This window comes from Abramis brama, assembly GCF_963993115.1.
Source record: "Abramis brama genome assembly, chromosome: 24".
Taxonomy (NCBI): Eukaryota; Metazoa; Chordata; class Actinopteri; order Cypriniformes; family Leuciscidae; genus Abramis; species Abramis brama.
The window spans coordinates 18,279,120-18,297,837 of NC_139986.1; the positions used below are offsets into that span (position 1 = coordinate 18,279,120).

Consider the following 18,718-nt stretch of genomic DNA (forward strand, 5'->3'; position numbering starts at 1 on the left):
TAATTCCTGAAGGCAGCATTAAACCCCCGAAATGTCAGGTGGTGGTGCAACTGTCCGAACACATGAACAGACTAAGAAAGTTCTTAATAACTTCCGTTAATTTTGTATATAATCATTTATAAGTGATATTTAATTGTTAATGAGGACACCTTTATTCAGGTGTGCATAATTAATAAGCAGGTTTTCTTTGACAGATAAAATGGGCCAAAAAAAGAGATTTATACTGAAAAGTCATTATTAAATGCCCATGAGAAGGATGAAATTAGAAAATTAAACTGACCGACCATTGGACAAAAAATTCTGATTGGTTCAACAGGGTCCAGCCCTTGTTAATTATTAAATATCACTTGATTATACAGTACAAGTCAGAAGTTTAGAAACTTTACAATTATTAATGTTTTTGAAAGAAGTCTTTTCTGTTCATCTGTATTTATTTGATCAAAAATATAGAAAAAACAGTAATATTGTGAAATTACAATTTAAAATAATAGTTTTCTATTTTAAAGGTGCCATTGCATGGATTATTTTATTATTTTAGAATGTTTCCTGGGGTGCCCTTATAATGTTAGTATGTTTTTTAGATCAAAATTTGTTATAATTTAGAAATAAAAGGCATTTTTCCTAGCCTGATTTTAGCCTCTGATTTGAACACTCTGTTTGAAGGGGCGTGTCTGTGTGAGACTTCAATGTAAACGCCCACTGCTGTGATTGGCTGCTGTGAGACTTCAGTGTAAGCCTGTTGATCACGTGAATGAAGATCTTATCATTGCAATGCAGTTTCTGCACTCTCACTAATGATTTCACCAATGCAAACATGATGTACATACAGTAAGAGCTTCGTTGTGCAGTGTAACAGCGTCATTGATTTCATAACAAGTTTTGGCAAGTGTCCAGATAAACTCGCGCTGTGTGATTGACAGCTTGGGCGACTGGAAAGGGATTGTTCTTTGATCGCTATCTGTATATTAATCACAGTTTAAGTAAGATTATTTTCATCCTACTAAGAGAAACGACGTGAAGTTGATCGTTTAGTCACTGGCTTGATTTACTGATGCATAAACAGTATTGAACGACTTTGAGAGAAAGATTATCTGTCTGAACTTGAACAATTACACATCAGACATTCACATAACCCACTGGTTCTTCAGAGGCTCGGATGAAGGAACTAAAAAAATACCTTTGTGTTCATTTGTACATCTAAACACTAAGCAACTGCCATGCTTCGCTCGTTCGCAAGCCATGATGTCTCTCGAGGAAAAACGATTCGGACGATGATTCGGCTGCGCAGTTCCGCCTGGCCTTGAACATGGGCTGGCATATGCAAATTTTTGGAGGCGTACATATTAATGATCCCGACTGTTTTTTGGACGTTTTTTGGACGTAACCTTGACGTTAGGTTAACACAGTCGGTGTTATGTGGTGATTCGCCTATTTTTCAGGGGTGTTTTTCAAAAACGAGATTTAAATAAGAAGGAGAAAACAATGGTGTTTGAGACTCACTGTATGTCATGTCCATGTACTGAACTCTTGTTATTTAACTATGCCAAGATAAATTCAATTTCAAATTCTAGGGCACCTTTAATATACTTTAAAATATAATTTAATCCTGTGATGCAAAGCTGAATTTTCTGCATCATTACTCCAGTCTTCAGTGTCACATGATATAATATTATACACAGGAATAAATTACACTTTACTATATATTCACATAGAAAACAGCTGTTTTACATTATAATAATTAGGGCTGTGAAAAGATTAATCGCGATTAATCGCATCCAAAATAAAAGTTTGTGTTTAAATAATATATGTGTGTGTACTGTGTATAATTAAATTTGTATATATAAATACACACACATGCATGTATATATTTAAGAAAAATGTGTTATTTATATATAAAAAAATTATATTTATATATAATATAAATTATATATAAATATATACAGTATATGTATGCAAATATTTCTTAAATATATACATGCATGTGTGTGTATTTATATATACACAAAATAATTATACACGGTACACACATATATATTATGTAAACACAAACTTTTATTTTGGATGCGATTAATCACGATTAATCTTTTTACAGCCCTAATAATAATATTTCACAATGTTTTTTTTTTGTTTTTTTTTATGTCTGTATTTTTTATCAAATAAATGCAAGCTTGATGAGCAGAAGAGACTTCTTTCAAAAAATATTGAAAATAGTAATGTTTCCAAACTTTTGACCGGTACTGTATATTGATTAAATACAATAAATAGTAGTTAATAAGATTGATGTGGTTTGGCATTGATAAATTGTGCTTGGAATATCGACTCAAATTATGCATACACTGTATTATATCTAGTATTATTGAAGCAAAACAAAGTCCCTATAACAGTGCAATTTGTAGATGTTAAGTCTTCGAGGAAATTTTTCCTTTCTCTCTCACAAACACAACACATCAGTTACACCTTTTTAAATTCTTCATTGCAGGTGCACAAATCCTATTCTATAAATTACTAAACTCATAGGGTCATATTTTTGTTAAGAACAGTAAGATTTTGGCCAATCATGCACATTTCTGTATGTATGATTTTGTGAATCATCTATACTGTTTGGCTATTCTCATGTGGTAACAAAAAAAATGAAGTGCTAGCTAGCACTTATTGTTTAATTACCATGGCTGCGTTTCCCGAAACCGTCTTAACACTACGTCGTTCTTAAGTTACACCTTAAGCTGTACCTTATCGTTCATACGTGTTTCCCGAAACGTTCTTAGTTAAGTATACCTTCTGTAAGTCATGCGTTCGGAAGGTTGGTCTGGACCACTCTTAGCTTTACCTTATCACTGTTGCAGGGCTATATGAATATAATTCTGAAGTTGTAATACAATAATTCTGATGTTTTCATGCAAAGAATAAAATGTAAGGTCAATAAGCAGCGAAAAAGAACTCAATTTAGAACTGAGAGGCGGCTTTATCTGCGATCACTTTAGGTGTGAACACAGAATCTTTTTACTTTTAAGGAGTAAAAAATAATGCACAATACACACCATCCCATGCCAAAATTCAAGCCCTGTAATGGCAACTATATTTATCTGGAGCAAATGAAACGAGTGAGTGAGGTGGGTTTGTGTGTCACAAGCTGTCGGAGAGATGAGAGCGCGAGAAAGCGGTATCATAAAAATTATATTTTTGTTGTAAAGTCAAGTAGATAGTATATTTTTTGAATATATTAAAAAAAAAAAAATATATATATATATATATATATATATATATATATATATATATGAAAATATTACTATTTGTTATATGTTGAATTCGTGTTTCTAAAAAAGACGCTGCAGAGCGTGACGTCATATGCTCAAACCCCTTGTGTGACCGCGCCTTAAATGTGAGCATATGAATTTCTTACTTTGTGATATGTAAAATAGTATTTTTGGACTTCCGGTTTGCAGTTGCATGGAGTAGAAGCAGCTTCGAGGGGCTCCAACAACTTTTCCCTTTTAAAACTCTTAGCTCATCTTAATGTAAATCAAAGTGTGACATATAGTGGCACATAAGATATTTTACTCCGCGATAGCATTAAAATGGCTGCTAAAGGCTCCAAAACGTCTAAAAAAGAAACTTTGGCCGGCTCTTTAGATGCAGAGAAAGCATTCGATCGGGTGGAGTGGACATACCTTTTTGCAGTTTTGGAAAAATTTAACTTTCCACCAAATTTTATCTCATGGATTAGATTACTGTATTCATGCCCCACTGCATCAGTACTTACCAATTCCCAGCTGTCCAGTCCATTTACCCTTCACAGAGGAACTCGCCAAGGGTGCCCTTTAAGTCCACTACTTTTTGATCTTGCTATAGAGCCACTGGCGGCTGCCTTTCGTGACTGCAAGGAGATCTCGGGAATGTGGAGGGGAGGAGAAGAACATAAGGTGGCCCTGTATGCTGATGACCTATTACTTTTTATATCAAAGCCTAATATCTCCCTGCCTCATGTACTGTCCCTGTTCAGAAATTTTGGCCAGTTTTCAGGATATAAGCTAAATTTAAGCAAAAGTGAACTTTTTCCAGTGAATGAACCAGCCCTTAAAGCACAATACAATAACTTCCCATTTAAAGTTGTGAAACACCACTTTACCTACCTGGGTATTAAAATCACAAGAAAGCATAAGAATCTTTTCCGAGAAAACTTCCTAACTTTGTTAAATAAGACAAGACATACCCTGACGCAGTGGTCACCCTTGTCGACTTCCCTAGTTGGCCGAATCAATTCCATTAAAATAAATATTCTCCCTAAATTCTTATATCTTTTTCAAACTGTGCCAATCTTCATACCTAAATCTTTTTTTGAGACGTTAGACTCAGTTATTACATCATATATCTGGAAAGGCAAGCACCCTCGATTGAATAAAGCCCAGCTTCAAAAATCCAAAAATAAGGGAGGACTGGCAATGCCCAACTTTCGGTTTTATTATTGGGCGGCTAACTTGCGGTGTCTAACCTTTTGGTTCCAAGATCATCAATCTGGCTACCCATCATGGGTTAAGATGGAGCTTAACTCCTCAGAAAACGTTTCTATCCCTGCACTACTTGGATCCCCACTCCCTTTACCACCAAATATTCCCATATCTAACTTGGTTGTTAAAAGCACTGTGAGAGTGTGGGCACAGTTTAGAAGACACTTTGGCCTCCTTGACTTTTCAATCCTCAGTCCCATCCATAAAAATATCTTGTTTCAGCCCTCTCTACAAGACACTGCTTTCGAAAAGTGGAAAAAAAAGGGCTTGGTGCGTTTTAAAGACCTCTTTATTAACAATTGGTTTCCCTCATTTGAACAACTCTCTGCACGGTACAATTTATCCAAAGATAATTTTTTCAGATACCTACAAATCAGACATTTTCTTGCCTCTCAGCTGCCCAGCTTCCCCAATGCAAATGATGCAAGCATGATCGATGATATTCTCTCTCTAAACCCAACACGCAAACGCTTCATATCCATCATCTATGATAAGCTGGTGGAAATCAGACAAGCCCCTCTTGATAAGATCAAAAAGGCCTGGGAACATGACCTAAACACCTCACTATCAAACAGTGAATGGGAATCTATTTTCAAACTAATCAACACATCATCTCTCTGCGCCTGCCACCGTTTGCTACAATTTAAGGTAGTACACAGAGCTCACTGGTCTAAGGTTAGACTCTCGAGTATATACCCAAATGTGGACCCCCACTGTGATAAATGTTTGAGCGATGAGGCTTCCCTCATTCATATGTTTTGGACATGTCCAAGCCTGGAAAATTTCTGGAAGGAGGTCTTCCGAACTTTATCTGTAATCCTTAAGATTGACTTAAAGCCCAACCCTCTGGTTGCCATTTTTGGTGCCACTGGGGGGGCTAGTACCCACTTCTCACCAACCCAACGTCGTGTTCTGTCTTTTACCTCTTTGTTGGCTCGGCGTGCTGTTCTGGTCAGATGGAGGGATGCTGCCCCGCCCACCCACACTCAATGGCTCAGAGATGTTATGTCTTGCCTTACTCTTGAGAAAATTCGCTACTCAATAAGTAACTCAGACAAGAAATTTCTTACTGTGTGGGGACCCTTTCTGAACTACTTCCATCACTTTCAATGGAGCTAAAGATATTTCTATGTCCTGCCTTCTCTTTAATGTTCAACTTGATTTCCAGCTGTTTAGTTTTTGTTTTAATCCAGGAATAGGGACTGGCTACACCATAATCACTCCGGCTGGTATGGGTTTGGGGCTGACAATGTTGTTATATCTTTTTTTTCTTCTTTTTTTTCTTTTTTTTCTGTACACTTCAGATGTTGATACATATACATTACACTGTACAATGTTTATTTGTAAATTTGTAATAAAAAGCTGTAACTGCTGTGTTTGTGAGAGAGAAAGAGAGAAAAAAGTTTGAAACTTCTATTAAAAAATAAATAATTCTCTCTGTGACTTTAAATTTACTGATGTGTGACTTTACACCTACAGATTCCACTATCACAGGTGCTCAGTTTTGCTTTAACCCTCTGGGGTCTGAGCTGTTTTCTGGCCCTGGAGGTGTTCTGACATGCTCTGACATTTGTGCTTATTTCTGTTTCTTGTGACATTTTCATGGCTAAAGTCTGATTACACTGTATTCAGCACAAACTCTGCTACAATAATATATCAGCAGCATGTATGTAAAAGTTTGTAGTTTTGAGATAATGACATTTATGCGTGGTTTGTGAAAATACAAAAAAAATTGTCAATGAAATAAGGCCATGAAACCCATACTGATTATTTCTTCACAAGAAAATTGTATGACGTAGCCTAGAATATTTGCTTCAAAATCATGTGAAAATCATCCTGACTGCTCATTCAGATAAGACAATATATTGATTTAAAATTTGTAAGACGTGTTTTGTGTAAGAACGCTTTATGCGGGAGGCGTAAACACATCATTAATATGTATGGCTTTCACACCTGAGAAAGACAAAGACCCTCCCTTAATGGCCCTATTAGGAGCTATCAGGCCCTGTCATTCTGAGCAACCTTGCACAAAGAATGAGGAGATTTAAAAAAGAATGGCTTTTAGATTGTTTGGATTTATTTACAACACAACATAATCCAAAGATACAAAACAAATGACAAAAAAGCACATTATTGAAAACAATGATCCAAAGACAGAGACCTTTACCCTCTAAATTATTTGTAGAGGAGTGAATCTGCATAGAAAATTATAAACAAATTACAAGCATAGAGAAAGAGAACTGAATTCGGCATTCACGTGCTGTCTGCGCGGCTCTGTGTGTGCGCGCGGGTCCTCTTGCGCTTGATGCCTGATTCGACTTCAGTTGAGTTTCAAAACAAGCTTCAATTTGTTCAAAACAAATGCAAATGATAAACTTTCACTCTATGATGGTTAAACTTTGCAATTAATCCGCGAATCCCCGAACCGATAACATCCGAGTCTAACATTATCGATACTGCGGTCTTCCATAATTTGGCCCCAGGGCCCGTTAAATACCGGGTTTCGGTACCCATTCCTACATATGGGTGAGTTCATATGGATGAAAACCTGTTGTGTTCTGTCTCTTGATTTGTGATAGTGGCAGCTATTGTGAAACACACCTTCTTCATCTGCTGAGTGTGGATGGCATCAAGGTCTTGTCCTGAAGAATCACAGGGCCAAACGCTAGGGATTTTATCTCATCTGGTAACAAGAGCATAGCCATAAGAACTCATTTAAGAACTCTAATGATATCTTTACCCCCTGATATTGCATTGGGGATATACATTCAAACATTTTAAAGGCTAAGAATATGAGCCACAGCTGGCCAGATATCTGTGAAAAATTACTTGCGTGCCTAAAGTTGTCGATTATATAAAAAAAATAATTTCAGTATTTATCAGTAAAATATACATACATATAAATAAATAAATAAATAAATAAATAAATAAATACCTTTGAGTTGGACAGTATGGTGTCTCATTGGCCAACATAATTCAAAACTGACCTAGAGAAATAAAATTAAATAAAATATACCAATAGACCTTGATATCCTGTTATCATAATAGTTAAATTAATTATTATTATAACTATGACCATTATAACATTAAATTTGTCTACAGGCTTCTCAAGGACAATCTGACCGAAAAAAACTGGAGTTAATGATTTTAAAATGTGAGACTTCTTTCAAAAGCATAAATCTTACAGAACTCAGACTTTTGAACACGGCACTGTATGTGTGAGGTTTTGCTTACTAGTCATATGGTTCATAGCCGTGGAGATTGTCTTGGACCCCGGGGTGCAGAAGGCCATCAGCATGATGATCTAGGAACATAACATGCAATTTGTCACAGAGCCAACAATATTACATAGGATTTACAATAGAACAGGGTTTATTATGAGGAACCAAGCTAGAGCAGAGGTGAAATGCAGAAATATATATATATATATATATATATATATATATATATATATATATAATATATATTTCTTATATATTTCATTCTTTTTGCCATTAATTGTAATAATCCAGTGAGATTTCTGTATGCACAAGGAGTCTGACAACAGCCGGTCTGATCTCACCATCATCGAGTCCGTCTGTGAGTGATTTCATGAAGAAACAGAAAAAACTGAGACAGACTAAATCCAGAAGAACTGCGGGAACGTCTCCAAGATGCTTAAAGAAACTTTCCTGCAAAGCTACCTGAAAAACTATGCGCAAGTGTACCTGGACAAAAGCCGTTTTAAACGCAAAGGGTTGTTACACCATATATTGATTTGAATTAGTTAATAGAAGTTAAATCATAAATAAATTCAATTTATGATTTTATTTTTGAAAGCATTCTCACTTTACAGCATTTTAACACAAGTGCCAGTACTTTTCACAGTACTGTAGCTTTGCAGGAAGGTTTCTTCAAGCATCTTGGAGACGTTCCCGCAGTTCTTCTGGATTTAGTTTGTCTCATTTTTTTCTGTTTCTTCATGTAATCACAGACGGACTCGATGATGGTGAGATCAGATCATACCGGCTGTTGTCAGATTCCTTGTGCATACAGAAATCTCACTGGATTATTACAATTAATGGCAAAAAGAATGTTTGGAAATTTAAACTGATATTTCCTTACTGACACACTACAGCAAAAGATATAAATAACTGACTTAATAACTGGGATATTAACATAGGGACGTAGCAAAAGATCCCGGGCCCTATGCATAGGCAGTCATCATGGGCCCCCATCAGTTACCAGTTGTTTCTTCTCATTTTGTTTTCTTTCCTTCTCCTGTCTTTTCTTTCTTTTTTGGTGGCCTGATTTGGCTTTCTTTGAGAAAGACATTTGTACAGCAGAAGTTTGCGCTCCACCAGATGCTCAACTAACTAACATAAACAAAATGCGTGCAGATGGACTAAACAATTTGGCCATTAGCAAGGGGTGGGACCGTGAGACCTTAGATAGTCTTTACTTTTTTGTATACAAAATCAATGATTGTCAGTCAATCAACCAAGTTATTCAGCCAATACACTAACTTTACATTTCATCTGACATTCATTAGGAAATTTAATTAGGAAATGAAAATATCCAGGTAAAATAAATTATATTCCAGACTTTTCAAGGGCCCTCTATCCCCTTGGCGCCCTGGTAATCAGTACTGGTTTTACCCCCAGTCCGACGCCCATGTATTAACATTTCTAAGACTTTTGCACAGTACTGTGCAAATATTATATATATATATACAGTACCAGTCAAAAGTTTGGAAACATTACTATTTTTAATGTTTTTGAAAGAAGTCTCTTATGCTCATCAAGCCTGCAGTTAAAAAAACAAACAAAAAAACAGTAATATTATGAAATATTATTACAATTTAAAATAATGGTTCTCTTTTTTAATATATTTTAAAATGTAATTTATTTTTGTGATGCAAAGCTGAATTTTCATCAGCAAGTACTCCAGTCTTTGGTGTCTTATGATCCTTCAGAAATCATTCTAATATGATGATTTGATACTCAGTTATTATCAATGATGGAAACAGTTGTGCTGTTTAATATATTTTTTTGGAATACTTTTTTCAGGATTCATTGATGAGTAAAACGTTAACAGCATTTATTCATAAAAACAGCATTTATTCAAAATAAAAACATTTCTAACAATATAAATCGTTACCATCACCTTTTATCAATTTAACGCATCCTTGTTGAATTAAAGTACTAATTTCTTTAAAAAAAAGAAGTTATTGTTCCCAAACTTTTGAACGTATATGTATATTGTTACAAAAGATTTCTATTCTAAATAAATACAGTTCTTTTTAACTTTTTATTCAGCAAATAATCATGAAAAAAGTATCTCAGGTTATAAAAAAAATATTAAGCAGCACAACTGTTTCCAAAATTGATCATAAATCAGCATATTAGAATGATTTCTGAAGGATCATAAGACACCAAAGACTGGAGTACTTGCTGATGAAAATTCAGCTTTGCATCACAAAAATAAATTACATTTTAAAGTATATTAAAAAAAGAGAACCATTATTTTAAATTGTAATAATATTTCATAATATTACTGTTTTTTTTTTTTTGTTTGTTTTTTTTACTGCAGGCTTGATGAGCATAAGAGACTTCTTTCAAAAACATTAAAAATAGTAATGTTTCCAAACTTTTGACTGGTACTATATATATATATATATATATATATATATATATATATATATATATATATATATATATACAAGCAGTAACATAGCCTACTTTACATTCTTATTTGATCACCACGTTTACTGTCATTTTCTGTATGTCTTGCACATCCACAGATGTACAAAAAAAAGAAAGAAAAAAAAAAAAACTCCAAGCTAGACGTAAATATTGAACTTCATATCTACATCCAAGAGGGGTAATTCAACGTCCAGATTTTACCGTCGTGTATGTCCTGGACTTTTTTTTGTACATTTAAACTTGCAATTGTCTTTCAAACGTACGGAATACTAAACAAACAATTGAAACAAATAAAATATTTCATAAAAATATTTCATGTTTAATGGTAATTTGATGGTAATGCAATTGCAGAAATGTGACGGCGAGACTAGCCTACGTTGTCAGTTGGTAAGTCATGAAATTACCAAAACATCACGAATATAGTAGCCTAGCCTACACAGGTGCTGTTGAAGAGATTATTGGCTGTGACTTGATGACAAATGACAAACTATAAGACACTCTTCTCCTCTCCTCAAACGCATAAAACACATTAGAAATCACCGCATTAGAATTAACACGGTTACATGTTTGTGGCGTTGCTGACGGTGTTTGCAAAGTCTGCGCCAGAATTGCAACTGAATTACCAAATGATTCCAATATTAACCAATAAATCACTGAAATGTAGGCTACCGAATACAAAAAAAATAACATAGTTGAAAACAACAACACTTTCCTAGAATTAGGATACTTTGGAAGGTAGGCTATGTTATTGATCCTGTGACGATCTTTTCTCCTTCCCAGCTAACACACTACGTAGGCTACCAGTTACGTAATTTATTCGTACTTTTTGGTAATTTCATGATACCAACTGACAACGTAGTCTCGACGTCTCATGTCTGTAATTTCATTGCCATCAGATTACCAACTGACAACGTCGTCAGTAGCCTACGGTCTCATAAGGTTACAAGATAACCAATACGTCCCAGTTACGCACTTCATCTGTAATAACATGAGATTTTGGCCAAATGACTGAAAAAAAAAAAAAAAACCTTCCCGCATACTAAACTTTATAACCTGTGCCTTACGTTGATGAAAACGTAATGCATGTAATTCATTCGTTATTTGCTGTTTTGTAACTTGAAACTGTGCTGCAGTTTTTTTGTTGTTGTTGTTTTTCTGATAATTTAACATGCAGTTTTATAAAAGCTACTGTCATAATTGAACAAAAGACCTAATCCTGGTTTAGTCTTGTCTGTAAAAAAGACCCACAAACCCCCACCCAGTCTAATCGATAAATCCATGAAACACCTTTCCATAATGGAATCTGTTTCAGAGGATTGCTAAATGAAAAAGCGCAGTCATCCTGCACCTGACAGTCAGGTGTTTTTGTTTGTTTGTTTTTTTGCGATAGGAGTGAACGGAATTTCTTAAACATGTGGTGCGCGATTAATTTTTTATTATTATTATTATTTTGGCATTATTGATAGATAATTACCACAGGCCTTGTGTTAGTCACGCACTTGACGTCTTCCTATATAATGCGATCAAACCAGAATGACTCTAGCTGTCACCAGCTGTCATGTGGAAACCGGGAAGGCCCCTCCTTTCGGTAACTCGCACTCTCCGCTCGGTCCGAACTCACACGGAGCATGGCTTGAAGAGGTATAGTCCAGTCATACAGAGAGAAAACGAAAGCGATGAGATCCACCAGTGACGGAAGTTTAATTCCCCTGGACTATGAGCGTTTTAATGACTGAGAGAAGAGGAAAGCATTCGATTCATTTAAACAACTGACCATCAAACAACTTGATTCACGTGGAAAATCAATAGGAAATGGGAAAACATGGATTTCCACCTGTCCATTTTGATACGAGTTTGCAGTGACGGCTTCGGTCTGAATGTGAATATGGCTCAAAAATGACCAATGGTAAGTTCACGCAAAGCAAAAGTTGACCAAAGTGTCCCAGTCCCGCCTCAGTGGAGCATGAGGACACGAGCAGAATATTAATGCATTACTCTTACCTTCATGCGCACCGAGTGTCTGCGGCTGGCGTTTGAGTCGGACTACAGGAAAACCTTGTATTTATAGCTATCGTTACTTGGGGATTCCCGATGATTATAGCCAACAATCAAAACGAAACTCGCAAGTGATTTACAAGAAAGCATGTTTATTACGAAAGTGAATGTTCACTGAGGGCGTATTAATGTGGGAATCCCGAAATTAAGTCCAAATGATGCTTCAGAAGTAATGACTGATTCGAGTGGCGCATACGATACGCATAATGTGGGCTTTAGAACAGTGTTGTGTAAATCCTTTATGACTCATACGGCTGAATGAAACTGTCTAACACTTAGCCTACATATTTTGTAGGGTTACCCATGTGCATTTTTGTATCCGCAGCATCGTCTTGGTACTTCTGTTTTGATGCTTATTATTCTACCTCTTGCGATTTCCTGCGAAAGTGGCCACAGTAAAAATCAAATCACCGAGGATTACCGCAATATCATTGAGACACAGTTGAAGCACGTTGTAAGTATGACCTACTATCAGATGTATGGCCTACCACCATGTGAATAGATTAAAACAGGTCATGTTATAGGCCTATTTCCACTTGTGTGCATATAGGCTACATACTGTAAAAAAAAAAAAAAAATAACAATAAAAAAATAAACTGTTAAAAAGGTGGTTTCAGGCATATACTTTATATTTTACAGTTCATAATCATACATTTCATTAATGGGGATCAGTTGATACATTGAACTTCAGCTACTTATCTGTTTTGTAATAATAATATGGGTGATAAAATACATGATAAATTAAAGTTAAAAATTGGCTTTTCCAAGAACCATAAACATACCCACAAAACATCATCATGGTAACACTAAAATAATGCTTTAAACATTAAAAAAGTAACAAAATGAACATAACTGACACAATGTAACTGACTACATATTTACATAATCATTTTAACAATATCCTGTGAAAATTCTTGTATTGTGTTGTGTTTTTACTACTAGTTATTTATTTATTTGTTTGTCGATTTTTCAGGTGGCCAGTATTGAACAACTATATTCAAACTGCACAATAAGAAATGTCTGGAAGTCGAAGGAGCCAAAAAATGTGAGTCTAATCTGTTTCCTCGTATGTAAATCTGGTTTCTCTCTCAAACTGACACACGTGACAGCGTCTTCTACGTGGCAGTAAAGTTACTTTCACTAAAATGTGACACTGATGTGTTTCTTTCACTTTAGTATTCTGTTTGTAAATGTTACGACCTGGCTTTTCCACTCATTCAGAAAATTCTCAATGTAAAGTTCAGGCATGTGGGTTCTCATTAGACACAGATGGAACTTGTTAGTTAAACAGCCATATTTAAAGTAGTTTCTCCTCCATACTGCATGTATGATCAATCATCTCTTGTCATTATTTTGAGTTCACTGATCTGCTGTTTTTCCTTAATTGGTCACAGGCACATAACATCCACAGAAGAATCTGCAGGGTTAACGGAAAACTGAGGAGATTTGGGAGCGAATCGGATAATAAAAATGGACAGCTGAAAGATGATTTATATAATCTTGTGGAAAACATAAATGGGTCCTTGAGATGTTGGTCCCATCGAAAGGTAGCTGAAACAACCTATTTCCTACGTTCAGTTTTCTTATGTATCATTTTAATTATTGAAACCTCCCTTTTGTCTCATTTGTGGATAAACAGAGAGAGGCGCCGACACAACAAATACGAAAGTGGAAGCCTTGCAAAGTGAAAGACATTCTTGCCAACTTACAGAGACACTTTGAACAATACAATGCTTACCACTCACTCAGCAATGACTCTTCAGAGCGTGGGAAGACTTCAGAGTAAACCGGTATATAATACTTGGCCTCCATTCATCTCATAGCTCTATTGCAACAATTGAATATACACAATATGAAGAACTGGATGCACCATGTGCCATTCACACTATTCAGTATTTGACTGAAGAAAAAAAAAAGCCTTCCAATACCATTTTTTATGGGAAAAGAATATGCTAAGCATAACCATGAACATACTACTTTGCGTGAAAATGTTTTAAAACTTGGACATTGCTTTTTTTTATGACCAGGAATGTTATATTTGTCACAGATTGCAGAGTTAAATTGCACATTTCTGTAACTAAGCAAAAATGAATTCTCTAGGCCTCAAGTTACAGACTTTATGGTCTTCTTGGGGGAGTGACACTATTCAGCCCACCCAACTCCAAATCTTTTATGCTTTCTCACAGCTTTCCAAAAAAGTCAAATATTAATTTCTCATAGAAACACTTGTGTTTTCTCATCAACTGACCAATATTCTATATTCTATAACTATATTCCAAAAACACCCACTATGGTTTTTGATGTAAACTCGTAGCACTTTATTAAACAGTTTAGCTATTAAAAAAAACAGCTTGTCAAACCATAAAAATATCTAGTTCAGTCATGAAACTCTAGAGGGTGCAGGCTAACAGGTCCTTTACATGCGATCTGCAAGCAATCACATTACCGCATGGCACAAGCTGATTGGCCTCTGCTTATCCTGCAGCCAATGAGATTATTTGCTCAACATTTAAATAGTCTGGGTCAGTGTTTGCTGTAGGGAATACCTAAAGTGCATTACTCAGAGAATACCTCACATTCAGAATATATTCATATTCAGAGAATACGTGTAGGGAATACCTCAGAGTTACTCTGAAACCCTACACCTTCCCCAGCTCCACCTGCCTAGATCATCAACAGCAGCTGCAGCGTTGCAGATCAAGTCCGCCAATACCAAATATATTAGCTTTGCCATATTCAATAACATGCTAAAACTGTTCAGAGAATTGTCATGATTGAAATATGCTTTTGTATAGATTGTTTTTTTCAGCACTTATTTAACAATCACCAAACACAAATAGTTTCAATTTCAACATGACTCTCTACCTTATTCTTAATAAAGTCATCAAATGTCTCTTTTCTTTGGTTGATCATCTTTCAGTACCCTCTTTCAGGTTCTTTCTATCAACTCCATGTATTATTCTTTGCCAAAGAAGCACGTGAGCCTTCCCCTATTTTTAGTAAGTAAATTTGATTTATATAGTACATTTTAACAAAGTGCTGAACAGAGTAAAGAAAATTAAATTGAAAACAGAATAAAACAAAATACAAGACAGGCAATAAAACAATACTAAAATTACAATAAAATGCCTGGGAGAAGAGATACGTTTTCAGACTCTTTTTAAAAATGATAATAGAAGGTGCAAGGCGGATGTCTAGTGGCAGTTGATTCCATAAACGAGGGGGCAGCGACTGAAAAAGCTCTATCACCCTTAGTTTTTAAAATAAACCTATCTGAAGATCTTAAAAATCTCCAATATGAATGTGGAGGAAGAAGATCTTTGAGATAAGAAGGAGCTTGATCATTAAGAGCTTTAAAAACAATCAACATATATTTAAACTGGATCCTCAAATGGACTTGGGAGCCAATGGAGCGATGCTAAAATTGGGGTGACATGTTCATATTTCTTTGCCCTAATAAGACCAGGCAGATAGAGGACTAGAACAACTATATGAATAAATAATATATACAACTATTAATAATAGTAATGTTAATAAAATGAAGATACTAATATAAATGAAAATAAATATTGTTGAAAAGTCCTAAATAGCACTTTCAAAGCATGGCTCTTTATGGAACCTTATAAAAAGGGTTCTATTTACCACCAAAAAGGGGTTCTGCTTGTTACAAATATAAGAACCCTAATTTGGTACTGTTTAGAACCAGTGAGTGATAGAAAACAGCCTTGCAGCTGCATTTTGAACCATCTGGAGGCGAGCAAGAGATGACTGAGGAGGACCTAAATACAGTGAATTACAGTAATTTAAACACAATGTGACGCCTCCCAAGTCCCAAGAGGCTCGCCAACTGTACGCACAGGGCCTCAGTCAGCAACTGTTGGGCCTGATACCAAAAAATATCAGGCATGAGCAGTTGCGATCGCTTTTCAGGTCCCCCTCTGTGGTAGCTAACTCTACCTTTGATTTTTACTCAGCATGCACAATTACCCATAATGAAAGTATTTGATGGGTGGGTAAAGTGCACGAACTGCATGTTCTAAACCGTAAATTCAGTTAATTGTTTTTGTATGAGGTTCCTTGTTTTGTGGGTTATTAATAGAGCAGGTCCTTGTAAACCCTCGATTTTAAAAGCTAATTTAAATTTGCTTTTAAATACCAAGCAAATCTTTTCAGGTTGCCTTTTATTTACCAATGTCTTTAAAAGTTATTTATATTTGAAAAAATATATATAACAGTAGGTGGGCTTATATGGTACATAATCTATTTAGGGTCACTTCCCCTATACAGGGCCGTCACTAGTGGGGTGGAAGGTGGTGACAACCCCGCTGCCCCACAAAATCCAGCAGTTATACTAAATAGGCTCCTGTTGTATGAATAATTCTAATATTTATATTAGTTGTATGCCTGAGATTTAAATGAAAACCACAAAAACATGCAATTTGGTTAAATATTTTTTCCAAATATCTGCTTCTCTTACCTCCCTAAAAAACGGTTTAGTCTGATCTAAAGTATTTATTAATTATTCAGTCAGTGACAAACATCAGATGGACCCTATAAAATTGTAAGTCCCACCCCAGCTCGTGAACAGAACCAATCAGAGTTGAGTCGGCAGCTGCCCGAAGTTAACGATGAACTTGGTGGAAGAGCAGGAGACTGACTGACTGAAAAATGTTGGGAAAAAGAAAACATAAATCAGGGTACCAGAAACGCCATGAAAAGGAGATGCATCCCAGAAAAGTCTTGTGTAATGTCTTTTAATACTATTATTTTGTTGATGCTGTGTATTTTACAATAGAATCAATGGTCACCTTTACCATGTTTGGTCTCTATAAATGTTTCCTATGCATGTATGTATGCATGTACGTGTATGTGTGTTTAGATTAGTTATGTTTGTGATTTAGTTGATAAAACTTGTGCACAATACGTATTTGGTTCTGATTCTCTGCTTGCAACAAAGTTTATTTTACGATCTTGATTTTGTTACATGCTCTAAGCGCTGTACAGGCTAAGAAATAATTAGTTTTCTGTGGCCATGAAAGATACGCTTTTCTTAGAATAAATGAATAATCAAAAGAGTTTGTTGGACGAACTGATTAATTGATTGTATTAATTTAGCTACATCAAGTTAATCCAATTACAGTTTTTCTCCATTGGTTTGACTCATTTCTTGAAACAGAAATGACATTCTCAAAACAACATGGACAAACCTCCAAACCACTTGGCAATTGTTCACAACAGAATTTCTCATTCATTTAATCAAATTGCAAATGTCTAAGTACATGTCTCAATGTCTCAGTACATCTTTGCAAATGATTAAGTACAGGTAGCCTACATTTAGCACAATTTCCAAGTGAATAGATCTTGTTAATCTAAACTGATTGTTGATTCTAAGTCTAATGGTTGTTCACTCCAAAACGTGTCAGCGTCATTTCATTGTATAAGTCATCACATGCACAATAGTCTGTTCAACTGTCAAAATTAGTCAAGAACATAATACCATGAATACCATATATATATATATATATATATATATATATATATATATATATATATATATATATATACAGTCGTGACCAGAATTAATCATACCCCTGGTAAATATGATCAAAAATGGCAGTAAAAAATAAATCTGCATCGTTTATCCTTTTGATCTTTCATTCAAAAAATTGGCAAAAATCTAACCTTTCATTGAAGTAAAAGAATTGAAAATGGGGGGGAAATCACATTATAAAATAAATGTTTTCTCCAAAACACGTTGGCCACAATTATTCATACCCCTAGAATTTTTTATGAATAAAATATCTCTGAAGTATATTCCCATTAATATTAACCTTTTTTAGCACACCAGGGTGACTAGGAACATGAAATTGTCCAGCTATGACTTCTTGTTTCACAGGAGTTTAAATATGAGGAAACACAAAGGCCAAATCCCCTTAATCATCCATCACAATGAGTAAAACCAAAGAATATAGTTCTGATGTGCAGCAAAAGATTGTTGAGCATCACAAAATAGAGAGTGACTGTAAGAAAATAGCTAAATAATTGACAGTTTTTCTCCATTGGTTTGGCTCATTTCTTGAAACAGAAATTACATTATCAAAACTCTAAGATCATTTGGCAAAACAGTCTTACAGTTCAGCACAGCACTATAGCTCACTTGCAAAAGCTCATATCTCTCCCAAAACTGTTCACCCATGCTTCAAAACTAAATTCCTTTCCCATATAATGTGTCAGTGCCACAAAAATGGCAAATATCCTTCTTTGGCTCATTTCTTGAAACAGACCGGACGTTCTCAACAATCTTGGTGCTTTTGCCAAAATAACGTGGATGGTTCGGCACAACACCATGGTTCACCTGCAAAAGCTCATACCTCTCCCAAAACAGTTCACTCATGTGTCAAAACTAAATTTCCTTCTCAAAACAGTCAGTGCCCCCAAAATGCTTCGTCCCTTTGGCATTGTGTAAGCACTGCA

The 18,718-nt window shown here is 35.3% G+C and overlaps 2 long non-coding RNA genes across 2 annotated transcripts; one reads left to right on the forward strand and one right to left on the reverse strand.

The window, feature by feature from the left end:
• Positions 1 to 6,560: 6,560 nt before the first annotated feature.
• Positions 6,561 to 12,308, reverse strand: LOC311075086. The gene is made up of 4 exons (XR_014604418.1): positions 12,191 to 12,308; positions 7,740 to 7,809; positions 7,441 to 7,492; positions 6,561 to 7,188 (listed from the first exon to the last, which is right to left on the reverse strand). It is a non-coding gene; the product is annotated as an uncharacterized lncRNA (long non-coding RNA).
• LOC311075085 lies at positions 11,764 to 15,137 on the forward strand. Its single transcript, XR_014604417.1, has 5 exons — positions 11,764 to 12,095; positions 12,570 to 12,698; positions 13,218 to 13,289; positions 13,639 to 13,791; positions 13,884 to 15,137. It is a non-coding gene; the product is annotated as an uncharacterized lncRNA (long non-coding RNA).
• Positions 15,138 to 18,718: the final 3,581 nt, after the last annotated feature.